The sequence below is a fragment of the Desmodus rotundus genome, chromosome 12, assembly GCF_022682495.2.
Source record: "Desmodus rotundus isolate HL8 chromosome 12, HLdesRot8A.1, whole genome shotgun sequence".
In the NCBI taxonomy this organism is placed as follows: Eukaryota; Metazoa; Chordata; class Mammalia; order Chiroptera; family Phyllostomidae; genus Desmodus; species Desmodus rotundus.
The window spans coordinates 87,872,548-87,899,615 of NC_071398.1; the positions used below are offsets into that span (position 1 = coordinate 87,872,548).

At 39.9% G+C, this 27,068-nt stretch overlaps 1 long non-coding RNA gene across 2 annotated transcripts; it reads right to left on the reverse strand.

Moving 5' to 3' along the window:
* Positions 1–2,041: 2,041 nt before the first annotated feature.
* LOC123478833 (uncharacterized) lies at positions 2,042–22,530 on the reverse strand. 2 transcript variants are annotated; one of them, XR_011650622.1, is made up of 4 exons: positions 20,845–22,530; positions 7,907–8,058; positions 6,886–7,001; positions 2,042–3,503 (listed from the first exon to the last, which is right to left on the reverse strand). It is a non-coding gene; the product is annotated as an uncharacterized lncRNA (long non-coding RNA). The 2 variants fall into 2 exon arrangements; XR_006654196.2 differs by lacking the exons at positions 2,042–3,503; positions 6,886–7,001; positions 7,907–8,058 and adding exons at positions 14,858–14,970; positions 15,995–16,154.
* Between the last annotated feature and the right edge of the window lie 4,538 nt (positions 22,531–27,068).

Consider the following 27,068-nt stretch of genomic DNA (forward strand, 5'->3'; position numbering starts at 1 on the left):
ATTAGACTAATTTGGTAGTTCTCAGGGCTTCCTGTATTAGAATCTCGTGGCGAGCTTTCATGGAGTTTCAAGATTATGAGTCATCAGTTTCCAGGTTAGGGCACAGTCGTCAAGATTTTCATAAAGGTCCCCAGGGAATTCTGATGCATCAGAGATTGACAGCCCCTGGAGTAACTGAGGAGGAAGCACCGAAGTCTTCATCTCCTCTGGGCTCAAGGTGGGAGTGCCTCCTGGAGCCTTTTGACACACTGAGGTTTGTCGCCTCCCAGTTTCTCATGACACACCCTCGCACTTAATCCTGCCACCCTACACTTGGCGATATCTGTGGGGTTCTGTGTGGGATTTAGCCTTTTGCAGGTGAGCTCTGCCTTCGGATTCAATGAGTTGTGGGTTGGCCTAATTGTCCTCCAATCTTGTTCTACACACCGCATCCAGAGTATTCTTGCTGAACTCAGTCTAGTCTTGATTCTGCCCTGTTACCACCCAAGTGCCCTTCAGTGGTCACCCACAGCCTTTAAATAAGGTGCAAACATTTTGACTTGGCTTCCAAGGCCATCTTTGATGTGGGCTGTGCTTTCCTACCCAGACTTAGTTCCTGATCCTTGTTGCCTCAACAGTGGTGTGCCAGCAATATTGATCTGTCTCTACACTCACACTCTCCATTCTCCTGTCTTACAAGTCATGTACTCTCCTCCAAACTCTCCCACTGGCTTTCATCCCTCTACCCTGCTCCATGACCCCTCACCTTCTACTCTTTACCTGACTAACTCTCACTTCTTTATCAGGTCTTATTATGCATTTCCATTCCTCCAGATGTCCCTGAACCCCTAGAATAGATCTCACTGGTCTGAAGCAACCCAGTATCTGTATTTTGAAACATTAATTTACTTAAATTATTGTAGAATGCTATTCATCTGTCTTCCCTCCCAAACTCTAAGCTCTAGGAAAGCAGGGATGAGTGTGACTTGCTCACTAATGTCTTTCCAACAATGAGTATAGCACTTGGAATGAGAAGAATGCTTCATAAGTACTGAATGAATGAATGATAGGTAAAGAGTCTCCCTTCATCTACCGTAGTCCTCGTTCACCATTCCCAGATCCTGCAAATACTGAAGCTAAGGTATAATAAAAAAAAAGGAGGGGGGAGAAATTACAATGTGATTAGGATTTGTGGGGACAAACACTTTCTGCAAAAAATGACACTTGAAAAACGCTAACTTGAGGTTAATCAAATAAAGTTGATTGTCTCAGATGCTCTGATGTAAGGAAAGTCCGCCTTCTACCCTCAGGACTTGAAATCCTATGCCCCACTTTTAACAATTGTTTTCATATTACATTTATAATATTTTTACGTAATTTTAATTCTGTGAATCTTCCTTGTGCCTTTCACAGCATTTTCCATATTTCAGAACACAGTTTACTACCTGCTGCCCGCCTCCCAGGACAAATATGATCATTTGTCAGGATGTCAAGTTTTGTTCTTTTAAACTTATATGCCAAGCACGTCACACTACCTTCCATTCCCCATGCATTCTTTGCCCTTCTCAAAATAGCTCTTAGAAATCATTCCTCTCATAAGTGAAGAGAAGAATTCCAAGAAGTGAAGTGAAATGTAGAGGAGAGATTCCAAGTGCAGCACGCTCACGAAACCCCCACACACCAACAACAGACTACTATCCCCCAGATACACATAATCCGTGTCTCTTAAAAGCAAAACAAAATCAAAAAACAGATTAACTTTCCTTAAAATGATATGTCTTAGGAATTCTATTATTTTTTCACAAAAGTATTTCTGTTATAGAACCTGATGAGGTTCCATGTCATCTTTCATAGTAAATATTAAAAATGTAGCTCCACTACATATTGAAAAAAATTTTAATTTTTATTGTTTCTTTTAATGTAAACATAATGAATATTTAATATGAAAAATTGCATGATTACCTTAGATATAATATATCATAAATAGCTTTCTGAAATGTAAAATAAATGATTCGCCTTTAAAAATTAAGACAAAAAAAGAGATATAAAAGTGAATGCCTAATAAGCCAAACCTATATTGTATGACTCAATAAATTATACTTTATAAAACCCCTAAATTGACAGTAATACAGCAGAAAAATACAAATAATCTCAATGAAAATCTCGAATATAACTAAAGCAATAACAAAAATGGACAGCGAAGAATGGTACAACATTAAGCTAAAGGCAGTTATATGTACCCACACCAGTGACCTAAACTGATGTTGAGACTGTAATACCCCAATACAAAGGAATTTCTGTGCCTGAAAATTTTCATTTAATAACAAAATTTTAGTAGCTAAAAAGAGCAAAAAGTAGCTAACAAGAATATCAAGCTAGAGCAATTCTGTGTTCTCAATTTCTTTTTGAACGTTCCACACAGCTGCGGGTCGACCAAAGAGTTCAGACCAGGGTATTAAGCCTGTGCTTTTAATAGGTGTTTCTGCCCTGGCCGGGTAGCTCAGTCGGTTAGAGCATCATCCCAATACAACAAGTAAGGTTGTGGGTTCGATCTCTCTCTTGTCAGGGCAACCAGTGCATGCATAAATAAGTGGAACAAATAGGTGTTTTTCTCTCTCAAAAATCAATCAATAAAAAATAATAATCACAATAACAGGTACTTCTATTTTGTAGAATAAAAAAATGGCTCTCAGTCTGCATTCATCCAGAATTAAGGTAACTATTTCTGTGAATTCCCACATTTAAGAACATGTGATTCCAATACAGGGCACCCTCTGCCAATGTTTCCAAAATAACTACATGCACATGTCGTTGCTTGTAACTCTCTATACTGTTCATAACCCATTCGTTCCTTTCTTTCACTCTCGGTTCTGTTCCAGCCAGGAGCATAGGTTGCTAGTAGCTCAACAGTACTTTTTATACATCGGCCTACGGCATCTTCTCTTGCTGGGGGCCTCAGTCAAAGCTGGAAGCTTTCACGTCATCTGGTAAGTGGCCAAAGCAGGATACACAAAGCGGGGAGATATGTTCTTTCCAAGATGAGCCCAGTCTTAGGCCTCTTACAGATTCTTAACGGCACAGGGCCAAAAGCGTAGCAAGTTGTTTTTCTCTTTGGTGGGGCTATCTTGACATCTCCCCAGGGCACATGGAGTGTTACAGCAGGATCTGACATCAAGGTTGTCTGGTCTTCCCTTCATTCAAGGGGATCTGATAGTGTAAACAATTAGGTTAGGGAATTGGCAAGGGATTGAACCATGACTTGTTCTTTTCACGGCTTAAATAAGACCTCTGTTCACTAGACCTGGAGGGGTTGTTTTGTTTTATATGACGTGGTGGTTGCTCCACTCCCAATTTTTAACTAGGGAACTCATTCATAACCAAGTAGGTACAGCCAGAGAGCTCTTCCAGACAGGCCAGGTTGCTGATTGTGCCAGTCCCACTGCCTATTATGGTCATGTCTTGTCTCAGTCACCCCCGTGGCTCTGCTCACTTCCAGTGAAGTACTTCACACCAGCATTTTTGTCCTAGAGAAAAACAGCTGTTTTAAACAGATGTTTTAAAACAGATGTGGTAAGTTTATATCTGTACCCTTCTATAATACATATTTCAAGTATTCATCCAGTCCCTCTAGATTTGGCTATTTCTATAATTTCTAAAGTAAGATTTTCCTAATGTTCTAACATCCAACGTTCTTTGAGTAATGAATGCATTTTTAAGTGTGTCTGTGTTCGTGCATTAACAAAAACAAAAAAACCGGAACTGTTTGGATCAACCCAGCTAGTCTGTTTCATACAGAATCTCTGATACAGGAACCACGTTCACAAGTTCAATAAAACTTAAATCATGCTGCATTCATTCTCCTTAGTCCAGCATCCACGAAATCTGTTCCCGCACACATTTCCCACGTCATGTTCCTGCCTGCCATTCTCCTGTTGTGCACTTTCCGAGACTGATGTTGGACTCTGGGCCCTAGGTCATTCCAGGGTATAATTCTAATGTTTGGTCTATGCATGAACAGATGTGGAGCAAGAGGAACACTGCTGACTTCTTTCTCAGTGTGAACTCTCTCAGGGGAAGGTATACAGGCATCTACAAGCATGGAAGGAAATAGCTTTTCATACAATGAGCAAAGAAAGACCATTCTCTGTCAAGAAAGATTCAGGAGGGATTTAAAGGAGTTTGAGGATTCAAATGACTCTGCTGCCTCTAGTTCACTTTTTCCAAATGGATGCTTGAAGTTGCATGTAAAAAATCCAGCAAAATTCTGGTAGTACTCCTTAGTGCTGCAGATACTCCAGTTCTCAAACTGGGCAAAATTGTATTTTCTTGCACCCTTGAAGTTATAAAAGGCCAGATGATTTGCTTTGACCAAAAGTATGTGAGCAGAAGTGACATCTCTCACTTTCCTTCAGAAGCTTTAGAAGCCACTTCAAAATCTGCCACGCTTCCTTTCCTTCCCTCTGCCCCAACCACCAGTGATGGGTGTTCAGATAGTGGCTGCTGCATCAGCCTGGGTCCTGGAGGGACGGTAATGCGGAGCGAAACTGCCAACCCACCTACAGTGGATATATATAGTACGAGTGAGAAATAAACCCCCTATTGTTCTAAGCCACTGATATTACCACAACATAATCCAGCCTGTCCTGATCACTACAACTCTGAATTCCACTGGTATGTGAAGACCGTGTTTGATTCCTGACTGTCTCAATCTAATATGTACAAGATAGAGGACATTCTTTGAACATATTCATATAAAGCACCTGAGCTTACATCCATTCTTTTAAAACTGAAAATTCAGTTTTTTGAGTCTATAATTCCTTTGTTATTATTCACCCAATGCCATCAGGAGCCCCCTGACCTTGCCGACCTTTGACACCCTTCATATCATTGCATGTAGAAACTTCTCCAAGTCCCCAAACCGTATCTTTCATTGAGACATGTTTTTACAGATGATCATAGGTGATAACTTCATTAACTGCTTCATCAACGGACACCATACTTGGGGAAAGGTGACATCTCTCATCCTTCCCTAAGGATCTATGTCTTGAGATTCCTCATCACGTTCCTTGGTTGAAAGTAGCAGACACTGACTCTGGCTGACTTTTTCAAAAGGGGGAGTTTATTGGAAGGATATTGGGATCTCACGCAGAAGACACTAAGTTAGGAGACCGTACTTGGCAATGAAAAGCAGCAGAGGGATCTCTGGAAGAGAAGAAATGAAGAAGCAGGAGGAAAGAACTACCCTACAGCTGGAGCAGCCGTTGCCACCATGAAAGGCCTCTGGCGGTTCTGTCTGTCCACACACCACTTGCTCAGATTTTAGAGTCCCGGGAGGGAATTTCTGTTGAGCAGAGCTTCGGTCACACTCACCTACTAGTAGTTCTGAAGGGTGGGAGAGGAATGGTGTGAACTTTCAAAGTTTCATTATTAGATGCCTAGACCTGAAGTTCTCTCCCAACATGATCACACACAGTGAGAAAAGAGGTAAGTCCTCAAGGAAATCAGGTCCCACTGGGGAGAAGAACCAATGCTAGTCAACAACGATCCCAAACAAGATAGCTGTCCACTAGGGATGTGAAAAAAAGAGAACAATATGGACCTGAATAAAAGAAAAGTTTATGGCTTCATCATGTTATTAGGTTACTGAAAGAACTCAGGAAATATTCACTTATCAAATGCATTTTTTTCTTGCAGGTTTGTGTAGTTAAAGGTAATTTGGAATGATATGCATCTGAATTAAAATGACAGCATATCATGTACTAAATATTTTAGGGTAAGTTTCTTAATTTCTTTGAATCTCTGTGACCTTGTAGAGCTGTCTGAAGTTTCTGAGTTAATATGTATAGCATGCTTGGCACATACCCTGCACTAAATAAACATTAGTATTCACCCATTGTGTATTAAACCGGGCTCTTCTCAGAAACGATGTGTTTATATGTACGAAGAGATATATTGTAAGGAATTGGTTATCATGTTAGGATCACACAATTACAGAGGCTGGCCAGTCCGAAATCTGCAGGGTGGGCCAGCGTGCTGGAGACGCAGGGAAGTGTCGGTGCTGCAGTGATGCCGCAGTTCCCGTCCTAAGGCCATTAGTCCGAGGACTTGGGGAAAGAGCTTGGGTGTCACAGTTCAAATGCAAAGTCTGTCTGCTGCAGAGTTCCCTCTTGCTCAAAGGAAGTCAGTCTTTTGTCCTCCTATTCAGACCTTTAACTGATTGGACTAGGCTCACTATGGAGGGCAATCTGCTTTATTCAAAGTCCACCAATTTAAATGTTAATTTCACCCCAAAACACTCTCATATAAACATCCAGAATAATGTATTGCTACATAGGTGGGTACTGTGGTCCAGACAAACTGACATGCAAAATTAACCATCACACCCCAAGAGATGCTATTATTCAAGAAAATAGTCTTCTTTCTTTCTCTGCATTCAATAAAAACTTTCTAAAGCTGTTAAAACGCATTGAGGAAGAGGCGCTTGAGGTTGGGACTATGGGGATGACAAGGTGGCAGGTGTGAGGCAGGAAACAAGCCCCAGAGATTAGGCACTCAAGCTTTAGAAGGGCCTTCCCCCATGGGAGTCCACTGCTGTGGCAAGAAAAAGGTGTGGTTAGGCCACCAAATAAAATAACATCCACCAACATCCACTCCTACCAGCCAATCTGGAACCTGTTCCAACATGAGCTGATCATTGCACGCTTGGGCATACCCATTCGTGGGACAACGCTGGAATAGCACTTGGCCCCAATGTAGGACAGGCACGTGGATGCGGATGAGCGAAATGTTTACTGCCAATATTCCAGTGCATGAGGATGGCGTGGATGAGAAACACAAGTTCTGCAAGGACCTCTCAGAAGATATATTGAATCCAGAAGACCAAGCTAGATGTGACATGGCACATACCGGGCGATGAATGAATGTTCAAAATCAAGATCCTCATGAACGACTGCCCCACGCTGAAGGCAGACAGGGTCCAAAGGAAGCTCTTGAATGACTATGCCATGCTACGAGGAGCAAATCTAGGCCAAGAAGGAAAAAAATCATTCAGACTCTGTCCAAGAAGGAAGAAACTAAGAAATAGATCTTCTCTTTCATATGATCCAAAAAAATACAAGCCTTTATCTGGGGGGAAATGGTTAAGGAAAGAAACAGAACATTGAAGAAATTTAATTGTTATCGATGTATAGAAATTTGGGCTTAACCATGTGCTACTGCTATTATTTGACTTTTCGTTTACAAAAATGTCCATTTCTTATGGTTCTGTTTAATATGTGTAAGAGTCAAGGGGAAGCCAAGGTACCATCAGCAAACAGGCACACCCTGTCCTATAAGTTATTATGTCATCATTCCAAAACCAAGGAACTACAGCTGCTGGTTGTGAAAGGAAAGCAGAATTGTAAACTTTAACACTCACAATTCAACATTATACAGTCAAGGCCTTGACGTCAGAGGAATATAGTAAAAATGGTGCTCATGCAAAGTATAACATGTATTGTACACATTCACACAATAGAAAGAACTCCCTCTGAATACTGGAAGAGTGGTTTGGCTAAGCAAGGGCAAGGTTACCATGGGCAAGGGCTGGAGACTGAGGGACAAAAAGTATGTATGAGTGTGTATGTATCCGTATCATGGAAGTATGTCTTGACGTGTGCAGCAGTGCTATGTGTATGTACATGGGCATGCGGGTAGGTATGTATGCATGCACAAGTATGTGTGTGTAAACGTAGGCATAGGTTTAAGTGTGTATGTGCTAAAATTTCCAGTCGGGGTGTTGACAGTATTAAAAAGAAGAAAAAAACTTAGGCCTTGCCATCTTATTACGTAGGCCCAGGTGCTGTCTTAACAAGGTATATGTACGGTAATCTTTTACAGTCGTGGTATGAAGGAGATTCCAAAGCAGAAAAAGGTTAGGGCTTATTACCTCATTCCCTCATTAGCGTAGGTAGGTCTAGGCGTTGCCCTGAAGTCCCCCGTGGACATACAAGGCCATCGCTGGATTGAGTCTGAACCAAGTCTCTTTTCCTCCTTCCACTTCCTCCTTGACATTTCTTCTCTCCTTCTTTTCCTTTCTTCCTGTCGAGAAGTATAGGAGTAGGGAAAACCTTTCCCATGGGAGACACTAGCAGCCCTCAGGGGAGCAGCTGCTCCTGCTCCTCTGCTAACTAATGACCTTTGCATACCCTCCTGACCTGGGACATCTTCCGGAAACGGACTCACTGGTTCCCCACCACGCAGGACACCGGGTGGGATTTACCCATTAAACTGCTTTGTGAGTTTTGTTCTATTTCCCCCCACACACACAGCTTTCATCCTTTCTCAGTTGTATATGTTCCTCTTAAGTAAGAAGGCTTAATATGTGAATTGTTAAATTAATCAAGCAGAGAGAAGAATAAGTAATTCTACACAGCCTATCAGATTTACTCTAAGAAATTCTTAGGAACTGCATCGTATTTCTTCAAAGCAATATTATCTAAGGCTATTACTTCACAATGATCTTTGAAGTTTTGTAAAGATCACCCACAGACTGAAAGATTAGATTCAGGAAATTAAAAGACAGCCAAAATCCAAGCAAATATCCTGTGTTAGAAGCGGTACAAAGAAAAATGCATAATACTAGTATTGGACTACAGTCTCTGGATTATGATTCACTCATTTTCAATTTAGACTGCTAGGGAGTATTTTACAAAATTTGAATTAATTCAAGGTATAACAAATTCATAAAAGGCAAGCTTGTTTTAACTTAAGTATTTCGCACCTATTCTGTGTCAACACTGTGAGAGAAATAAAATTAGTATAAGAGAGTAAATTTCTAAGGAGTTCAAGATGTTTTCTGGGAAGAGGGATTTCCAATTTTGGTAGCGGCCCCATGAAGGCTCGGTTCACAAGGTTCCACCAAAGCTAGACATTCCAGTATGCTTAACTCACGGCTTTCGAGTCTGCTTTAAGAATACCCATGTCAGGAACGCAGACACACCTATGAAAGTAGCAAAGGAAGTAGCCATCAAAAAACTTGTGGACCCCTGCTTGGGCTCTGCAAATATTGAAAAAAAGACAACCACCTTGAGTTCATGGAGGATAAACACGAGTATTCTTTCAGCCGGTTCGTCTCAAGACACAGGTGTTGCAATCCCCAACCTGCTCCCATAGCTCCCCTTCCTGTGGCCATTATGGCTGTGGATCCTGGAAGACTTAGCTAACACTGCCTCCTCAGAAATAGGTCCTCTTTGGCATCACTAGGCTGGCAGTACTTGATTTGTAGTAGATCATTTCCCCCCTGATCCCACGGGTTCCCATCCCAGCATCTGAGTCTATTTGAATGGGCATGAATTCTTGGAAATTTGACACCAGAGACAAAGAAGCAGAGATGGACTGATGATCGATACAACTAAATTGTCCTCCTTGAATAACAGAACAAAGCAAAGTAGAGATTGGGTTCTGATCCTGCATATAGAGGAGCAAAAATGTACATACATATGAATTAAGCATAAGAAATGTGAATTAAGCATAAATTAAGCAGAGTTGGAACAAGAAACAATAACATTGCATTGAATAAAGTGCCACGGGAAAGGGGGTAAAAGAATGGTCAAAATGGCATGAAATAAATATGAGAAGGCTTCCTGGAGGAACAGAAGTCCATTCAAAATAAAGGAAATGGGCAAGAGGCCACAGAAAAAGAAATTATTAAATTTTTGGCAATCTTAATTTTTATATCCTTAAAAAGCATATAGCAATTTTAGAATAAAAGAAATTCTGGGAAAGGATATTTATCTATTTAGATTCCTCTTGGACTAGATGCAGACAGAAAATAGGAGTGATACAGGTATAGAGTGTTGACTCTGAGTAGTAGTTTTGTTTATGAATTCTAGACTGTAAGTGAAATCAACATTGACAATATGTCAGTCTGAACTTATAAATATCACGTATAACATTGGCACACCTTAAAATGAGAAGAATGCTTCGAGTTTGTCTTTTGACTGAAAAGTACTATGGTACTCCTCTCCTTTGTTTAAATAGTGACTTCAAAATCTAAAAAATATTTATGCAGTATATTTTAGGGAAAAATAGATGTTTATGTCATGTGCACGAATTGCATCTCACTGTAAGGCTTAGATGAATCCAGAGCGAAGCCATAGGATTAGATAAATCTCCATTCCTGAAACGTTCAAAAATAAACTAGCTAACACTTCCCAAGAGTCAAATGAATTTATAAGGTCTCTTCTAAATGAAATGTCACGAGTCCATGGCTCCAGCTGGGAGCTTTGCGTATGAGTAATCTCCTTTATTCAATGCAGAGTCTTCCACAGAGGTAACAATTCCACTTCATTTCAGCAACGAGGTACAGCTAGCTGCCAGGGATTCATGGCATGGCCTGCCAGTTTACGAAAATCTGGCTCCAGAAGCATCTACAATATATCACAGTCTCTGGAACGTATACTAAACTTAGATTCCTGGGCCCCACCTCAGGCCTACAAAAGAAAAATCCTTGCCAGGAACTCCCAGAAGTCTGCCTATGTAACAAGCTGTCCCAGTGACTGATACAACACTATAATTTGTGAGCGGCTGTTCTCGTCCTGGCCCATCCTGCTGAAAGGCAGACCAGGAAGGACTGTTTGCAGTTCCGAGTGCAGTCATATAATCATCTGTTCCTCCAGGAATGAGTTCAGCTTGCAAGCATCTCAAATGCTATTTAAGCGTCCAACCACCTCCGGGGAGTAAATTTATAGCATGTAAAATCTTTCTTGACCTTTTCCTTACAAGAGACAATTTGTAATCTCGTGGACATTACAATTACTAATAGTAATCGTTCTCAAAATTCCTTGTCTTACCAAAGAACATTGACTGAATAAGGCCTCACTTATCAGCAGTGTCTTGTCAAGATTTACATCTATAAATATCTGAGGCTTGTTTTCATTTTGATGTGATATTAGAAAAGAACACGGTATTCAGATCATATCTGCAACCTAAACCACAGAACACAAGTTAAGAAATCCAAGGAAATCTCACTTATCCCCATTTTACTGTCAAAATACTAACTACTTGGTTATATTACCAAACCATAACTGATTTACCATCTGCCCTATGGTTTATCATGGCAGAAGAAAAATTGAGGATCCTAGAATCTCACCTATATTATTTTTCCACCACAATTTTTTAAGTGCATGCCAAAGATTTAAATATGGCATACTGAAAATAGATAATTAATCTGCCTAAAAAATACAGTAAATATACAGTAAAAATACAGTAAAAATCTGGCTAAACTGGGTTGAGGGAAACCTAGTCCAAATTAATAAAAACATTGAGCATTAATCCTTTTAAAAAATATTATTTTCAATAATATATAGGATATTAAATTTCAAATGTGAAATGCTAATAGTGAGCATGCAGAAAGTAAAGAAAAATAATCAATATTACTTAAGTTTTGGAAAATTCATTCTAGACCATGCCCGTACATACATGTTCCTGTGTATGAAAATTCCAGAAAAAAATACATAAAGGTATACCTAATAAATTATTACTAAGTTCTGAGAAATTAAAAAAATGGATTCTCAATAAATTCATGTAAGAGAACATTAGGAACATTATGGAGTCATTAAAAATCATACTTTCAAAGAATAACAAATAACATGGGGAAAGTTAATGAGATAATGTTAAGTAAAAACGCAGGACATGAAACCATAGACTCCATGAAAAAATGTATGCATAGAAAAGAATGTTAGAAGAAAATTCCTCCAAATGAACAGTGGTACTCTCTGCTTGGGGGCATTACAGGTGGGATTCCACAGGACCTGATTTCTGTGATTGTGGTCACTCTCCTGATATACTCCTGTTCATTCACGTACTTTTAAAAGGATTGATTTTTGAAGTTCTCAATTGCACATAATATCCACATGGGTTTTTCATACAATAGGATGATCACTTACGGGGATCTGAACCCTCTGCAGACATCCAAAGACACATCTACTTATTGAGCATGTATTGGGCCCTTACTCTCGTAAAGGGCAGAGATAATAAACACTCTGATAAAGAGCATACAAAGTACTGTAAAGACACAGACCAGAGCAGTCCATTTTTTCCCCTCAGATTTGGGGTAAATCAGCTGAATTTTGACATATGAGTCGGAAGGGCTTTGATTTCACACCCATTAAGTGTGATGCACATAAGACATCCTTATGGAATTGTCCAGAAATCTGTGGGATACGTGAGAGTAGAAATCAAGAAAGAGTTCTGGGACGGAGGTGAGAGGTTGAGAGCCCCGGACACACAGGTGACAGTTAAAACCATGAGAACACATGACGTTGGTAAAAATGAGCATGAACAAGGAAGCAGGGATATGACCTGGGAACAGAAAAGGCACAAAGCCCTCAAAAACAACACTAGTTAAGGGAGGTACTATGTAAGAGGGCCCTGCAAATAAAGGCCAAAAAGAGATAGCCAGAGATGGCAAAGAGAAACCCAAACAGAGCTGATGAGGAAGCCCTGTACGGAGTTTTTACAGAAGGACAGGAATTGGCAGTACTGGAAGCCCAGTCAGGTGAGACATGAACCTAATTCACTGGATTTAGAAGTGAGGTTCTTTTGGGGAACATTTGCCAGAGCAGCTTCAGGGTGTATCTGTGTGTGTGTACATGCATAGTTGTGGGGGTGGGAAGGTACAGGCTGGGGACACTAAATTTAAAAATAAATGAGATATCCCTCCCGAATTTTTATCCACCGCATGTGGGTGAGGGCCCAGCCTGTTCCACATCTGTGTCCCTCCCACCAGTCTGGACGGATGTGATTTCTTTAATTCCCTAGTTGTCAGACTTCTGTTCAGCTTGATTTCTGACAGTTCTGAGTGATGGTTGTTCTATATTTTAGTTATAATTTTGATGTGGTTGTGTGCAGAGGCGAGACATATCTGCTTATGCTGCCATCCTGACCGGAAGTCCCCCGTTTTATGATTTTAATTTTCTCAGGGTAAATATTTTTCTTGGTTTAAGCCTCCACTTATCTCATCATTCTTTGAGAATGAATTTCGGAAGCTATTCAAAGCTTCCTTAGTCAAGTCATACCCTCCTTAGACAGTCATACCCTCTCCTGTTCAGCTGGCATATGACTAAAACTATGTCTAACAATTTCATTGAGATTGATGGAAATGGAAAAAGTATAAATTCAGTTGGTATTTGAAGTGGGAAAGTAAAGCATGAGTAGGCTTTAGTGTATTTTTAATGTACTTCATACTTCCCAAACTGTAATTTTAATGAATCATCAGAAAGTATTGTGTCTGTACATACTATTCAGGGACTCTCAGGAAAAGTACAGTCATCACTGGTCTCTCAGGAAAACAGGTACGAGATTTTATGGCACCCCTTCTCTGAGCACGGAAGTACCCCCCTCCATCGGCACTCTCTGGTGTTCCCCTTCTAGAACTGATCAACACCACCTGAAGGGTGAACCACACCAGCCCTTTCAAAGAACTTGGCACTTTGGAACTTCTTAAAGTATACCAAAATGGCACTATTTTTTTTTTTGCTTGCTTGCTTGGGAATATATTGAAATGAAAACAACTTGTCTAATTAGGCACTACCGTCTTTTATGGCTCAAGTCAGTGGTGCTCAACCAAGGGGCAATTCTGCTCCCCTGGGACATTTGTGTTTATCACAACTCGGGTTGGGGGTGGAGGGGGTTGTCACTAGCGTCTCGTTGGTAGGGGTCGTGGATACTACTGAACAGCCCGCAGCGCACAGGATAGCCCCCAACACAGATTTGTCTTGTTGAAGTATCCATAGTGCTAAGGCTGAAACACCTTGTGCTAATTGATCGAATGTGTCCGGCTTTCAGAGAACGCTACTCATCTCTGAGTCCCAGCTAAGCTACCACCCCTCCCATGAGGTTTTCTGAGATTCACCCACAATGACATCTTCACAGGTGAAACTCTCCATAATTTAGGTTCCATTCGATGGTGACCTGACCCATCTCAAAGATTTTTTGAGGAATCCAATATTCATGTTCACTGCTGACACTTCTCTCACCCCTTTTCATAATTTGCCTGTGCTCTAAGACAAATCAAGACACTCACTTCTTTGGTTACTTTCTCTTTCCAATTCTTAAAAAAAAATTCAGTATCTTTACTGTAATACTGGTTTCACAGGTAATACATTTTGAAGTGGAAAAGAGAACTAATTATTCCATTGTTTTTCCAGCAGAAATGTGAGTAATGTTTCTAGTAATCCCATTATTGCCAATGTCCCTTCTTTGGTCATTCTACTAATCTTAAAAACAAACAAAAAGGTTATGATTTTTGGCTTCTGATCAATCATGTAACTCTCCTTCTGTTTAAAGTTTGAATGTTTGGCTTGTTATTTCTATGGTCAGGAATTCATACCCCCATGAGCCAGTAGTGGTAGGAATGGGAGGCATGGGTGGGTGGGGGTGGCCTCTGAATGAAAACTAACAGTTGCATGGAATTCTTAGCAATATTCTTATAAAACAAGTGATTTTCTTGAAAGAGAATGGCATTTTAATAAGTCACTGCCATGTTGATCATTTTTTCTAATTCTTGTATGTTTATTTGTCATGCATAAACATAGAAACTAAGTACGTATGCAAGAGTTTGTCAATGGTGTAAATTTGTGTACAAAGTAATATTAAGGCTTATAATAATTATTCTTCTTTGACCTACCCATTGTTTTTAAAGCTAGTTAGATAGCCAGGTTACTTGGTTGTATATTTCCAGAAAATGAAGTGTCACATTGTAAGGATCTGAATGTCACCGAAAACTGAAGGAGAGGATGATGTGGTGGAGAAGTGACCAGCAGAGGCCAGCTAGAAGATCTTAGTTTTCACCCTGCACTGAAACCTACTTCCCTGTTACTTCCATACCGCTCCCCTCCCCGCAAACAACACAAATGAAGGCCCATCTGTCTTCCTCAGAAAACCCCTTCAGACACTTGAAGGCAGCAGCCCTACTTTTCCAAAGTCCTCTCTTTGAACTCATTTTGACACCTGATGAAAGACAAAAAAAAAAATCAGAGGGAACATACTATATGACACTGACACTTGAGTGTAACCCAAGTGTGAGCAGACTGGCCTTTGACATTTAAATACAGTTTGACTTGAACTTCAATCCCTATTTATTGGAGCATGTCTTTTCCAACTGTCTTCAGGGATTCTCAAATGGGGAGAGGAGCTGAAGACTCACTTTTCTCCCGGTTACCCTGGCTCAGAACTTATGTTTTTAGTGAATATTCAGTCATACTTGGTGATTGCCTTACGTGGATGTTCTTTTTCTCTTGTCTTGAGCTCTAACTCAAACAAGAAACACAGACCCTTGTCCTGCATTTTCCCAAAACCAGTCACACAAGGCCTTTGTGTTTGTATCAAAATTTAGAGTAGTTTGTGGAGCAACAGAAGATGCTTGCAGTGTAGAAATGCAAATAACAAGTATGTATAGCAGGCATCTTTGTAAAATTAAATAGTAGACATTCTTATTCTTAAAAGTCCTTTAACCATCCAGGTTAGCCCTCTGCCCTTTTAAACACTCTCACATAGATTTCACCCCTTCTTCTGGCTCCAACATTTACACATGACACTCTTAGCCTTGACCTCCAGCCTGTCTTTATTACCTCCTGTGGGACAGATCTGGGTCTAGTGTATTTGCATTATCAATGGTACCACTATTAGACTCGTCAACCTGGCTCAAAACCACATTACTGCATTCACGTGTTCTTTCCTTTGCCATCAAGTACTGTCTACTCTTAATTAAAATTGTAACTTACATGTAACCCCACCCCTTCATTTGGCCTTATGCCTTTCAACACACACCTACACGTGGCTTTTGCTTTCAGTCCTTGTCTGTGGAAAGACCTCATACCACTGTCAGGTTCAGCTTCCAAAGACAGAGAATTCGTAATTCTACTTCCTCCCCAAGCCTCTGACCAGATTTGCTGGGTTAAGTCCCACCTTTTCAGGTCAGTATCACATCAGCTTGCTTCTCTAAGACACCAACAAAACATTTCTCAATACCAACCTGCTAGGGGAACTCAGGAGTTAAAGATTTTAGCTTCAGTCATAGTTGATAGGCTGAAGTGATGAATGCATGTGGAAGGCTGTTGTTCTAGGAACAGGAATGACTCCTGAAAAGACTGCAGGAGGCCCACAATCAATTCAACCTTTGTGTCCCAGGGGGTCTGCAAGTGATGGAGATGGTATCTGAGCCATTGTGTTCCAGGGATGGACACAGATAAAGAATTGTTGATTGAGAGATAAGTACTAAGGAAAATCTCTCAACTGCAACTCTTATCCCATTAACCTTTTCCAAACCCCATTCCTACCGTTTCTTCTCCTTATAAAAATGTCTTCTTGAGATGAGATGTTAAGACAGTTTTTGAGGGTACATAACCCAAAGTCTTCTCATCACCGACATCTGAATAAAGCGCCGATAACGATTCAATCCTTGTCTCTACTTACTGTTCTGGTAGTGACAGGCAGCATGAATGCTGACTTTTTCCGTTTCAAAACCACTATTTGCTTGCTAGTCTTCTTCCAAAGAAACACGTATTTCTGCTCTGTTCATAATTTCCCCCACTGAGGGCTACCACAACCAAATACCACAAAATACAAGTGGCTCAGACAACAAAAATGTATTGTCTCACAATCCTGGAGGCTAGAATCTCCTTACAAGAGTCATATTAAATTGGGGTCTGCCTTAATGACTTCATTTTAATATTATCTCTTTAAAGTCTCTATCTGCAAATATAGATACATTCTGAGGTATTAGGGGACAGGGCTTTAATATATGATTGGGGGGGGCAGTTAAAATTCAGTCCACAATGCCTACCTAAGTTTTCTTCTTCCTTCTTCTCTTTTCCAAATTCCCACAATACTTAAGGCCATGTTCAAATCCTCCTTCCAGTCCTGCCATCTAGTCATTCTGGCTCACCTTTCCTCCTTCCCCTAGGCACTGACCTCATTCACTTTGGCAGTTCCTTAGTTTCACCTTCTGAGTGCAGTTCTTCTATTTCCAGAGAGTTTATGCTCTTTTAAGCTCTCTAAGTTCTTGGTGAGTGCTTACTGAGTATGGGTTTGAAATCCAATAAGATTGAATTTCCTCAATATGAGTTGTCTTTTTTGGAAAAGACTTTTCGGAGTCCTATTTACTATGATGATTTTCACAGATGATGGCTAAGTGCCTATGTTAAAAAATAGTCACTACTCCGTTACCAACTAAAAAGTAATGGCTCAAGTCTTTGAGAAGAAGAAAAAAATTCTCTTCTATTTAAGCACATGAGATCTCTCCCCTAAATCTTAAACTTTTTAAAAAAGATGGAATCATATTATTTCATTTTGTGTTTATATTGTAATACTTGTCTGTTGCTGGATAGAAAACCCTAATTCATAATGAATACTCTTAAATAACTTCTCCAAGCATATTTCTTCCAGGATCTTTGTGACCAAATATCATAAAATGCAATTTAAGCATCTCATTCAAATTCTTTCTTCTACATTGGGCTCAGATACTTAAGGCCTTTTACCTTGAAAAATCCAGCATTTATCTCATGAATAAAAAAATGCAAACTAACACTTACATTGCAGTTATGTTTAGAGTATATTCAAATTGGTCTACCTGTATTATCTCATTTAATCCTTAACAACTCCAGAAATGCATACTATGATTCCTCCCATTTTGTATTTGAAAAAACTAAGGCAGAGAAATGTTAAATAACTTGCTCAAAATATTATGGTGGATTAAGACAAAATAGTCAGACACAAGTGCCCAATGGCTTAACGACTATGTAGGATTCCATCCACAGACAGGAAAGAAGCCACTCTCTGTCTCTCTATGGTGTTCTTTTTTAAACCCTAAATTTTAAATTCATAATTTAGTTTCCTCATGTAAATCACATCCTTTTGATAAGGAGTTTTAATCATAGAAAAATATATTTATTTGTTCTAATATTGTTGCTTTGTGTTTCATTCAGGTGAGCAGTATATGTAGAAAAAAATTGATTCCACATTTTTTAAAGTATGTTTTATTGATTATTCTATTACAGTTGTCCCATTTGTTTTCTCCCCTTATCCCCCTCCACTCTGTACCCCACCTCCCTCCTGCATTCTCTCCCCTTAGTTCATGTCCATGGGTCATACATATAAGTTCTTTGGCTTCTACATTTTCTATACTATTCTTAACCTCCCCTGTCTATTTTGTACCTACCAATTATGCTTCTTATTCCCTGTACTTTTTCCCCATTCTATCCCCTCCCCCTCCCCACCCATAACCCTCCATGTGATCCCCATTTCTGTGATTCTGTTCCTGTTCTAGTTCTTTGCTTAGATTGTTTTTGTTTTGGGGGTTTTTTTAGGTTTAGTTGTTGATAGTTGTGAGTTTATTGTAATTTTACTGTTCATAGTTTTGATCTTCTTTTTCTTAAATAAGTCCCTTTAACATTTCATATAGTAAAGGCTTGGGGAAGCACTTTATCTTCCCTTCCATTCTAAATGATAGCTTTGCTGGGTAGAGTAATCTTGGATGTGGGTCCTTGCCTTTCATGACTTCAAATACTTCTTTCCAGCCCCTCCTTGCCTGTAAGGTCTCTTTTGAGAAATCAGCTGATAGTCTCATGGGAACTCCTTTGTAGGTAACTCTCTCCTTTCTTCTTGCTGGTTTTAAGATTCTTTCCTTATCTTTAATCTTGGGTAATTTAATTATGATGTGTCTTGGTGTGGTCCTCTTTAGGCCCAACTTGTTTGGGACTCTCTGAGCTTCCTGGACTTGTATGTTTGTTTCCTTTGCTAGATTGGGGAAATTTTCCTTCATTATTTTTTCAAATAAGTTTTCAGTTTCTTGCCCTTCCTCTTCTCCTTCTGGCACCCCTATGATTAGGGTGTTCCAACCTTTAAAGTTGTCCCAGAGGTTCCTAATCTTCTTCATTTTTTTGAATTCTTGTTTCTTCATTCTGTTCTGGTTAAATGTTTCTTTCTTTCTTTTGTTCCAAATTGTTGATTTGAGTCCCAATTTCCTTCCCTTCACTGTTGGTTCCCTATATATTTTGCTTTATTTCATTTTGTATAACCTTCGCTTCTTCCTTTATTTTGCAGCCATACTCAATCATTTCTCTGAGCATCCTGATTACCAGTATTTTGAACCCTGCATCTGATAGGTTGGCTATCTCCTCCGTCACTTAGCTCGTTTTCCGGAGTTTTGATCTCTTCTTTCACTTGGGCCATATTTCTTTGTCTTGGCCCACCTGTTACATTGTAAGGGGTGGAGCCTTAGGTATTCACCAGGGTGGAGGAACCCACATCACTGTGTTCTGTGGCTGTATATGGGGAAGTGGTCAGAGAGGGATCAATGCTGCTTGTTTGGCTCTCGCCCCACTTTCAGTCACTTCCCTCCCTTCCCACAAGTGAATTGCATCCTTCCAGATGCTACCCTGGTACTGATTCCAGAGTGGGTGAGTTTGTGTACATTCTAGGACCCTGTGGGCTCCTCCAATGGACTCTCCTGGGAGACTGTCCGTTTATCCTGTCCATTTTTACAACCAGAGGTTTTGAGGCCTTATTACCTGGCACTGGAACCCTGGGTTGCCCGGTCTGTCTTGCCCCCCAGTTGTTCCTCCCGGTTTATCTGCACATGAATGTGGGACCACCTGGTCCACCAGCCACCTCACCTGCCAGATCTGCCCCACCAGCCACTGCCTTGCTGTGCATCCTTTTCACCCCGCCACCCATCTCCACCCCTCTACCAGTCTGGATAAATGTTTCTTCTTTAACCCCTTGGTTGTTAGACTTCCATACAGTTCAATTTTCTGGCCCTTCTGGTTGTTTTTTGTTTTTAAATTGGTTGTTATCCTTCTTCTGGTTGTATGAAGAAGCAAAGCGTACCTACCTATGCATCCGTCTTGCCAGGAAGTCTGATTCCACATGTTCTTAAGCTTTGTGGTTTCCTTTATAACCAGGTCTCTGATTTAAGGGCAAACCAGACAGCAGGCCTGTGTAAGATCATGCTGCCCTCGTGTGACAGATGTTGTGAACTGCCATTACCTTGGACTCCCAGCAGAGACTATAAAGCCCAACTCAGGCGCTCAGTAGCTACTCCCCAACTGCTCACTGAGCACTCTCAAAAGCCCATACCATTTTCACAGAACAAACATACAGAGTGGGAGACTAGACAACTGGTGCAGGTATTTGCAGTACTACATATGTATTTACAGGTATTACAGACCTTTACAATGTGGTAGCAGGAAATATCAGAAATGCTCTCCCTGTGAACTCTACCTGCTAACAGAGAACGCTAATATATTACATTGAAAATTACGTTTGAAAAAACTGGAAAATTCTCAAAACTTCTCTAGGGGAGTATGTAATTTACCTATTTGATTATACAGCCTGACATGGCCTGCCATTTAAAAAATCTTAATCTTGGAAACATGAACTTTAAAGCATGCACTTAAATCCTCTGGTCATAATTATGAGTAAGGGAAAAGCCTGTGTTGCTGAGATAAAACAGCAGAGACTGTGCTGTTCGACAGAACCCGAGGCAGACCTGGAGAAACAGCCTGCTTTCTGGGAAAGGCAGTGGCTAAAATCCCCCTCGGTCATCATTGCACGTGATAAGTCTCATCAAATGTGGAGTTAAACTTGAGAAACAGAGTATCATCTGAGGCTACCAAAGGGCCTCCAGACTATCTCTCAAAGTGGCCTGCTTCCAGAGCCTAGGACTCCTGCCATTGATACATTTTTTTCTACTTACAACATGATTTCTCTAGTAGTTCCTCTGGTAGTCTGATTTTGAAATATCAAAACACAACATTATCTGGAGAGATAGGACACGATAAAGCACAAATTCTTAAGCATAGATTAATTTATCGGAGTACTTACTGTCGAAAGAAAAGCAGTAAGTAAGGCTTGGGAGAAGAGGTGTGGCTGCAGACAGTGTTTCATGGACGGGATGATGGAGGGATGGCCCACAGCTCACACGTCCCTGCCGAGGAGAGCAGACCCCTGGGCTGTAGACGCGGGAGCAAAAGAAGGTCACTTCACTTGATGACGAGAGGCCGAGCACTGAAAGGGGAAGGGAGAAGAGGCTGAAGTAAAACAGACTACTTGAGAGTTGCATAGAGGACTGGCCTTGTTGGAAAGTTAGCCAAGAAAGTAGTGATATAAATAGGTTTTCTTTTCTGTATCTGTGAGAAAGCAGTTGTTAGCTGGTCAGCCTTTCCCAGGTCGCACACGTATTTGCAGCATAGTAGCTGTTCTTTCCGCAGGAAATATGGGTACGGTATCTGCGCTCATCTCCCAGTGAATCACGAGTTTCTGTCAGTGGTTATGATAGCTCTTCAACATCTGAAGAAGACAATCTGAGATCACGGTTTACATTCCTTCTGCTTAAATTCCTCTATCGTGTGGCCGGGAAAGACCCCAAGCACCAGTAGGAATACAAACTTAGACATGGGGGTGAACAGCGTCAGATTCCTTCACTGGTTCTAACAGCTCAACCAAGGCAAAGGCAGCAGCCCCAGCTGCAGGCACCGCACCTCCCAACGTGTCCGAAACTGGGCTCTCCTCTCCTCTCTGTCCCTTTTCCTCATTTAAAAGACAACATACTTTAAGTAGAGAAGCACTTTTTCATTTGCAATCTGTAAGGATGATAGCCAAAATATTTTTTTTTAGTAAAGGCAAGGTGACACAGTGGCCAATGGGAATAGATTCTGGGTGTGAACGACAGGCTATCTTGTAAGTGTTCCACATCTCTTGCTCAGTCTCAGTTCCACTTTTCATTCTTAGTTTTCAGTTTTCGTAAGAGTTTAAAATAAGTCATCTTCATGATTTAAAATAAGATCTATGTTTTGAAAATAAAGCCTAAGTAGTGTTGCTTAGAACATTTTTTAAAGAGAAAGGAACTCAAACAAGAATCTACAACCTTCACACTGTCAACACGGTGGATTAACACAGATTTTTTCCAAACGTGCTGATCACATGTTAATAGTCCATTTGCCATATTAAAATACATTAAGAATCTTTAAGGTAAAAAAACAAGAATATTCATAGTCTATTCATTTGAGACTATATAAGAAAGAGTACTAAATATCAGATGTGGAAACGTTACTAGAAAAAGTCAAGACATGTGTAACCAGAATATAAAAATAAAATAAAACAAAATACATCTCATCTGGAGTCAAGTTCATGTCCAAGTCCTGGTTCCAACTCTCTTTGTCTCTGGGATCTCGAGCAAGTCAGTCACTCAGCTCCGTCTCTTCATCTATTAAATGGTAACAATCCTCCCTCTGCTTGGATTATTATAAAGATCAAAATGCAACCATGTCAGTGAAGGTGTATTGTAAATTATTAAAAGTGATTCAACATTACCCAATGAAGCATCAAAATAGTAGTAATATTAATAATAAGCTAAACCCTAACACAAGTTCATAATTCATCAAGAAAAGTTGTTTTCTTCATGCACTATGCCTTAAGATATGAGAAGTGGGACAAGAATGTAAAAGCTTGACAAACGCTTTAGGGATTAACCCTGGATTAAGAAGGCAGCAGGCTAGACAATTTCTCCTATCACCCTGACTACACCTTTGAATCCCACACCTGAAAACTTATTTATAGATAAAGCCACCCAGTTAATTCTCCCAAGAGGATTACAGGACTGCCAATCAAGGCAAAGGCCCGGCAGGTAGGGCTTATTGAACTGAGAAACAGGTTCTGTCACAAGCACTTGGAGAAGTGAAATTCAGAATCACTGCCTCTCCCACACCCTATTCTCATTCCAAAAGAAATTGTATCCTCCATCTAAGAAAAAAAAATGAGAGCCTGGTATTAAATAGATGCGTTTCACCTAAAATACATTGTAGGTTACACAGAGGATGTATGTGTTCTATACGCCCAGATTTTGGAAATCGTACTAAGAATTCAAAAAGCTGTCTGATTTTTCAAAGTATCTCAAAGTAAATTGTATTTCTTTGTCACTTATAACAATACTCTTCTATACCCAAACTCGGACTCTTTCTCAAGCTCCAGGCCCAAATTTCCTTGTGTGTTTAGGACAATTTACCTGGACCACCCAAAGATACTTTGTATTCATTATGTCCAGAAACATCCTGAAGGTTTGGTCTCAGTGAAAATAGCGGTATCGCTGTAATCACCTGGGTAACACTTTACAGCATTCTTAATCTCTTCCTCATCCTCACTGCCACCACAGCCATTAATTGACAAAAGCCTTTGGTATCTATCCCTGAGATGCCTTTTATATTCATTAAGTTCTCTGTTCTCTTCCTGTTGTCACTGCCCTTGTCCGAGGAGCCATCAAATTTCAGCTACATCATCCATACCACGTCTTGCCTGTTCCCACTGGCTATCTCCCCATTCCAATCTACTTCTCACATTCCTAATGGACAGTCATCTAAACAGCAAGGCAGTGAGATTGAGAGTCCTTAGCAAGGCATTTGATAATCTAGGTCACACCTATCTTTTAGACATTTCTAAATTGATTATCTCCGCAAACTCCATCCTCTAGCCACACCACATACCGTTGCTATTCCTCAGATACTGTACACTCATAGTTCAGGGCTTTTAGTTCTGCTGTTCCCCACATCTACAAAGCTCTTTTCTCCCTTCTCCAAATAGTAACATTATTTATCTTCCAAAACCAAGTTCAGGTACTACTTTTCCACCTTCTCTCATTTGAACTACACCGCGACACTAAGAATTTACCACTATTCCCCAAACCTTTATAAAGTGCTGTTTGCATTCCTAAAAAAGCCCTTCTTCCACTCATGCATGTTGTTTTCTCACTAACTTGTAAATCCAAATCCAGTAAGCATGTTATTTTTAGCTTGGTATTTCCTATGGTCTCTAGTAGGGTGTGTGTGTTTTATCCATCAGTAGCTCATCATGTGTTTATCCAAAGTAATGGCTACTGTTAAATGAGTGTTTATTATGTGCCAGGCTCTATGTCCAACATTTTTCACTACACTACAGTCACTTAATCCTTAAAAGACATCTGTGAAGTAACATCAGACCCATTTTATCATTGAAGTAACAAATATCCAAAAAAGTTAAGTAGCTTCCCCAAAGTCAATACCAGTCTGGAGTCAGGGTTGCAGCCAAGTTCGTTCATAATTTACAGCTCGTGCATTTAATATATAGCTCTGCATAGTTAATAGTTAACCCCCCAGCTCCCCAAAAAACTACATTAGATAAAAAGGCTGCCATATGAATACTGACTAAAAACATCAAGAACATTGGTGCTATAGACTATTTTGAAGATTAAATAAAATGATGTATGTAAAGTGCCTAGGACAGTACCTGGACCACAGTAAGAGTTCAAACAAGTTTGTTTATTTTTCAAGTGTGAATAGTATAGAAAGTATACTTAAACTTACTCCCTAAACCATGAAGTCCTAAGTCAAGGAGACATGCTTTAAATTCACAGTGGTTTGAATGTCAGATAAAAGGAAATACTGTTTTAAACATAAATGTATTAAACATTTCTTAGTATATATGCTATAGATAGAAAATGTAAATATATTAACAAAATTGTTTGGAAAAAGTTATGATGGTCTCATAGATGATATCACAAAAACATTTACGTACTTAGATTTTGAGGCTGATGGCATCTCCCACAATGCATTCCTCTCCCCCTTTTCCAGGAAGAGAGCTCTGGAGTCTTAGGAAGTTCTTCCAGCAACAATAATCATACCAACGACTGTAGTATTCACTGAGAAAGTATGTATCAACTCTTTTAGTTTCCATAAAACACCTAAGAAGTTGGTTTTGCTGTTATTTTTCTTGTCGATACTATTATTATTATTTAAATGACAAAACCAAAATGTGAAGAGTTGAAGTAATTTGCCCAAAATGACACTGCCCACGACAATAACCAGAATTTAAGTGTGTGTCTCTGACTCTGGAACCCGACCTCTTAATCACTCGGTCTGCTTCAGTCAATCTGTAATCTACTGTTGCTTTGACTTCTTTTTTCTTTTACAAAGGGAAATTTTAGTGTGATTCATTGCATTATAAATACTAGCTTCTTAAAAACTCACTCAAGGAAAACACTCATTGTCTAGGAAACCCCACTTTTTTTCACTTAACACAAAGAGCAGACATAAACAAATTATAATTTGTGTAGTCTAAATTCCGATACCATAAAACCAGAAGGTTCCATGTACATGTATCTGTCCACACAGCCTTTTCCTAGAATGGCCTGAAACCAGGAGTGACATCACTGCGGGGCAGACTAACTTCACACCACGTGACTGTGGTAGGGTGATGTGTTCAGGCCATCTGAACACACGTCTGACATCACGTCTTTATCTTGCTCTCTACAAAGGTCATATCTGGAACAGATCAAATAGGGTGTTTTAAAAACTTCCGCTTTTCCCAAGTCAGCAACATGGTCCAGTCTTTACATTTACGTATTTGCATTGTTGTTTTCCTAGAGATTCTCTTTTTCTAATTTGATATTTACCACTGCTTTCTTCATGATGTGGGTTCTCACTTTTAAAAAAGATCCCATAAATAATTGTTCACTTGAAAATTCCCTCCTCTGTAGGGAATTTAAGTTATAAACTTTGTGTTGGATTTGTGTTGATTTCACCGAAATCAAAGGGACACATGCGGGTTTTACCAGAACTGCCTCTGAACTCTCCTTTCTCCACCACATAAAGCAGAGAAAGGACAGGGAGGATTTAATTTAACATGGTGGTGGTTTGGGGGCCCCAGCATCTGATGACAGAGAGGGTTTAATTTAACACGGTGGTGGTTTGGGGGCCCCAGCATCTCATGACAGTAATTAGAAGCTCTTCTTGCCAAATTCAATATTTTAAAGTTGAGACAAAGTTTTCATTTAAACCTAACTTTCGGCTATTCATAAAGTTCGAAGTTATTTTCCTTGTTTCTTCAGACGTCTTAAATGATCATCCTGAAACACCAGAGATACCCACTAAAAGACACTTTTTTCCTTAAATATTCTGAAGTGGTATGTTTTGGAGCCAATCCCTTTTCATCCTTTTTAGCTTTGTATTTCTGATTCTTTGGCCAAACTTAGAGTCATTAAAGTCTAGAGCTATTCCAAGGGGAGTTAGGGTCCTACGCAAGTCATATATTCTGTCCAAAATGCTTTATTTGAATAAATTATTTAAATTAAAATCTAAATGTAAAATGGCAACACAGTTCAGAGGGGTGTATATGGAAGAGGAGCAAATCCTCTTATAAATAGTAGAAGATGCTGTATTCTAGTTTATGTATAGGAGGAGCCCCAGGTGTACTATATGGCAAAAAACACACAGTTTGGCATCACAGAGGAAGCATCGGAAACCAAAAAAAAAATTCCAAGAGAAACAAAATGAAAACACACTTTAACTATAGAGCAGCAAAGATGAGATTTATATCCAACTTCTTCGCAGAAACCATGCAAGCAAGAAGAAAGTGGAATGAAATATTTAAAATGTTGAGAGAAGAAAATCAAGATATTCAGGAAAATTAAAACGATATTTTTATATCAGCCATAAAGACAAAAATATTTTTCAAACAAAACTATATACATGAAATAAAATGCAAACATGAGAAAAAACACCTAAGAATCAGGGAACATTTATATTTCAATCTTTAAGTTTGTTTCCTGAATCAGAAGCCACAAAATACTAGAGAGGCTTACGCAGCAACTACAGTTGCAGCCGAGACGGTAATTTTAAGAGACGTTCATCCGTTCATCGCGGAAAAGACCCTACACCGACAGAGGAAAGAAAGATTCCTGTCAGAAACACAGTGCATAAATGTAGAGAAAAAACAACAGTACCTAAGACGTAGCTCCCTTACCATGTGTAAATCTATTTACCTGGATTGGCTCATTTAAGTGGATTAAGGCAACCGATTCCCAGTAGCTGAAGCCACCCAAGTGGTGGGCACAAGCAGCCTGGCTCCGGAGTCCGCACCCCTAGGCACTAGGCTGTTTCCCGTGGACTCTGAAAAGGAAATGCATAGTTTTCTTCCCTACCCGTAAACGCTTTCCATGTACGTTGGCTATTTTTTTGAGGTACCAGTTTGGGCTACCAATTCAAATGACTATCATTACTTAGGTTTACGAAAGACAAACA